The following is a 4,514-nucleotide window of genomic DNA, read 5'->3' on the forward strand; positions in this document are numbered from 1 at the left end:
TATCAATGATGAAAACAGATTTTGCTGCTTAATATTTTTATGGAAACTGTGATTCCTTGATGAATAGAAAGTTCAAAAGAACAGCATTTATTTGAAATATATATTTTTTGTAACATTACAAATGTCTTTGTCACTTTTGATCAAATGAATGCATTCTTGCTGAATATAAGTACTGATCTCTTACTGAGCACAAACTTTTGAACAGTAGTGTATTTTTAAAATCTGGTATATTTTTAAAAGTGATTTCCTGTATATTTTCTTGTAGACAATGGCCAGAGCATCAGCCATAAATGTTATGTGACTAATACATTAGGAGCTTAAAGAAAATTACGTCATGACAATGCTGCACATGGAAAAAAACACTGTAAACCATCAGCTACCACTTTAAAGCATGTTAGTCTGTTTAGGTTACATTTTATATGTCGGTCAGGCCCCATGGCTAGCATAAGCTACAATTACGGACCATCAGGCATCTGCATTGTACATCAGCTTGTCTAATGGGAACGAGAAGGCTTTCGGTTAAAGGATACAATAAAATACAAAGTTTCAAATCAGCTTGAGCTGGATTTCGAGTCTTTATTGAAAGTAAATTTACGCAAACAGCACAAGCTTCTTTTGAGCAGAAAAATATACTTGGTGTGGCACAGATGTGTTTATTTTCTATACTTAATTGGTCACAGAAAAACGTTCAATACATTTTACAAGCAATACATGAAAGTGGAAAATGATGCTTTCTGAAGCCATTTTTATGCATTTCTCTTTTGTCCTTTTTTGTTAAAAAAAATACTATGGTATACCTACTTTCAATCTATTAAACATGTCAGTGTTCATTCTGGTTTGTAACAGATGGGTTTATCACTAGAGTATTGGAACTAGAAAGCATTTGCTTTATGTAGATACTACTCTGAATATGCATGCAAACGAATGGTGTCCTTGGCGTGTCAGAGCTTTCAGTGAGATCACCAACCATAAATATTATTACAATTAAAAAAAAAAAAAAAAATTCTGTTTGAATATAGTTTAAAATGTAATTTCTTCCTGAGATGGCAAAGCTGAATTTTCAGCAGCCATTACTTAAGTCTTTAGTGTCACATGATCCTTCAGAAATCATTTCTTATTAGTATCAATGATGAAAACAGATTTTGCTGCTTAATTTTATGGAAACTGTGATACATTTTTTTCAGGATTCTTTGATGAATAGAAAGTTCAAAAGAACAGCATTTATTTGAAATATATTATATTTTTTGTAACACAAATGTCTTTATTGTCACTTTTGATCAAATGAATGCATTCTTGCTGAATATAAGTACTGATCTCTTACTGAGCACAAACTTTTGAACAGTAGTGTATTTTTAAAATCTGGTATATTTTTAAAAGTGATTTCCTGTATATTTTCTTGTAGACAATGGCCAGAGCATCAGCCATAAATGTTATGTGACTAATACATTAGGAGCTTAAAGAAAATTACGTCATGACAATGCTGCACATGGAAAAAAACACTGTAAACCATCAGCTACCACTTTAAAGCATGTTAGTCTGTTTAGGTTACATTTTATATGTCGGTCAGGCCCCATGGCTAGCATAAGCTACAATTACGGACCATCAGGCATCTGCATTGTACATCAGCTTGTCTAATGGGAACGAGAAGGCTTTCGGTTAAAGGATACAATAAAATACAAAGTTTCAAATCAGCTTGAGCTGGATTTCGAGTCTTTATTGAAAGTAAATTTACGCAAACAGCACAAGCTTCTTTTGAGCAGAAAAATATACTTGGTGTGGCACAGATGTGTTTATTTTCTATACTTAATTGGTCACAGAAAAACGTTCAATACATTTTACAAGCAATACATGAAAGTGGAAAATGATGCTTTCTGAAGCCATTTTTATGCATTTCTCTTTTGTCCTTTTTTGTTAAAAAAAATACTATGGTATACCTACTTTCAATCTATTAAACATGTCAGTGTTCATTCTGGTTTGTAACAGATGGGTTTATCACTAGAGTATTGGAACTAGAAAGCATTTGCTTTATGTAGATACTACTCTGAATATGCATGCAAACGAATGGTGTCCTTGGCGTGTCAGAGCTTTCAGTGAGATCACCAACCATACGCCCTGGTCTACACACCCTTCTTCTTGAACTCAGAGCTGGATCTCAGAGCCATTAGAGTCGCTAAGAAGAAATGAGATACAAATGAGATTCAAATGGGAGATTTCACTTGTACTGTACATCACGTACCTTTGCTTCTTATCAAAACATTTTTAAAACACAAATTAAAGACTGATAATAATAATAATAATTTGACTAAAGCAAAGTGTCTCACCTTTGGCTGTAAGAAAGGCAGTCTCAGAGAATCCTAATTTAGGACCTTCTGTAATACTGAAGAGCCAGTCGATGAACTGATGGCATGAAGAAAGAAAGATTGGGGTTGAGAAGTTTTTTTTTTTTTAAAGAAATTAATACTTTAATTTATAAAGGAAGCGTTAACTTGATCAAAACTGACAGTAAATTCATATAAAAGTTTATTTCATATAAATGTTGTTCTTTTGAACTTTCTATTCATGGAATCCTGAAAAAAAAAGTATCAGTTTCCACAAAAATATTTAGCAGTACAACTGTTTCTTGAGCAGCAAATCAGCATATTAGAATGAATTCTGAAGGATCATGTGACACTGAAGACTAGAGTAATGATGCTGAAAATTCAGCTTTTGCCATCACAGGAATAAATTACATTTTTAAATATATTCAAATAGAAAACTGAATGAATTTTAAATTGCAACAATATTCACTGTTACTGTTTTTACTGTATTTTTGAAAAATAAATGCAGCCTTAGTGAGCATAGGAGACTTGTTTCAAAAACATAAAAAAAAAACACCAACCCCAAACTTTTGAAAAGGTAGTGTAGATAGACATTAAAATGTTAACTTTATTTTTAATTACTATGGATACTGTGCGTACTTAAAGGGTTAGTTCATTCAAAAATGAAAATTCTCTCATTAATTACTCACCCTCATGTCGTTCCAAACCCGTAAGACCTCCGTTCATCTTCGGAAAACATTAAAGGGGTCATATGATGCTTTTTTAAAGATCATTATTTTGTGTATTTGGTGTAACAGAATATGTTGACATGCTTTAATTAATGACAAAATTTTCATTTTTGGGTGAACTAACCCTTTAAGAGTTGTGGATTGTAAGTGTTACAATTTGGTAACAATTTTGTTACTCAATCCGCATGATTTGTGCAATGGACATGAATACCTTAATTGTGCAACTTGTATTTTCCTAAGCAGAATTCAAAAAACATTCAGCAGAACTACACATTTTTAAACTGTGAAACGAGAGATAAAAGCTGCCATGCCTTCTGTGACTGGGATTTCCACGGCTCTTTGGCGAGTAGTTGTTTCATGCTGCATGGGATTGCAAGTAGGCATGACGCGATCGACAGCTCTGTGATAGCAGGGTTGACACAGAGGTCATGGGACAGTTCTGTTGTCAGAGAGGACTGTTGCCAGGGAAACCACTGGGCCCTGATTCCAATGAGAAGTGGGGCACAATGGTCAGCCCAAGACACCACTGCCGCAGCAAACACACTGAGGAGGAAGTCTGTGCCCTGCAAAATGATGGCAGACATAACGTTTAAGTCAGTGCACGGGTAGTATCTTGCTTCCTGCTGGTGTTTTATAGAGAAAAGAACGGTTTCTATCATTAGGCCTACAGCAAGGCAACCAAAAACACTTTGCAGATGGCAGCGACTACTCTTTAGAGAGGCATATCCACATATGATTGTAAATCGACCTAAAAGAAACCAGAGCCCAATAAATTACAACCAACAGATTTTGCAGCGCAGTTATACTGCACATACCTCTAGTCTATAACACTGACACATTTAACAGAAGGAGATCCGTATGCAACATTTCTGATGTGGCCCATTAACTCCAAAAGCCACTCCATTCGTTTAGAGACCCCTGAAAACAAACAAAACATTGTGCTTTCTGAATCAACATTACATGATTCAAGTTCATCAAAAAGGAGGCACTTAAAATGGTTAATGGAAACGGAAAACACAGGCAGTGGCTTGTAACTTTGTAACATATAAGAATCAGTATTATTTTAGCATCATTGATTTAATATATAATATTGAGATATATAATATTTTTTATTAATATTTTGAACCAGCTTTTATTTTTATATTTTTCATTTTGTTGTATGTTTTTATAATTTTTTGTCATTTATATTGAGATATATAATATTTTTTATTAATATTTTGAACCAGCTTTTATTTGTATATTTTTCATTTTGTTGTATGTTTTTATAATTTTTTGTCATTTAAAAAAAAAAGTCTATATAGTTTTTCAGTTTTAGTTTTTTAGTACAGTTAAACTAAATATGAGAAATGTTGCATTGGCAACTAGCTGAAATATATATACAGTATATATATATATATATATACATACATACATACAGTATATACACACACACACACACACACATATATATATATATATATATATATAT

At 32.9% G+C, this 4,514-nt stretch overlaps 1 pseudogene; it reads right to left on the reverse strand.

Moving 5' to 3' along the window:
• Positions 1-1,369: 1,369 nt before the first annotated feature.
• Positions 1,370-4,514, reverse strand: part of LOC107731875 (focadhesin-like) — a 45,191-nt pseudogene continuing 42,046 nt past the window's right edge.

The sequence above is a fragment of the Sinocyclocheilus rhinocerous genome, unplaced genomic scaffold, assembly GCF_001515625.1.
Source record: "Sinocyclocheilus rhinocerous isolate Xijiao unplaced genomic scaffold, SAMN03320098_v1.1 scaffold1841, whole genome shotgun sequence".
In the NCBI taxonomy this organism is placed as follows: domain Eukaryota; kingdom Metazoa; phylum Chordata; class Actinopteri; order Cypriniformes; family Cyprinidae; genus Sinocyclocheilus; species Sinocyclocheilus rhinocerous.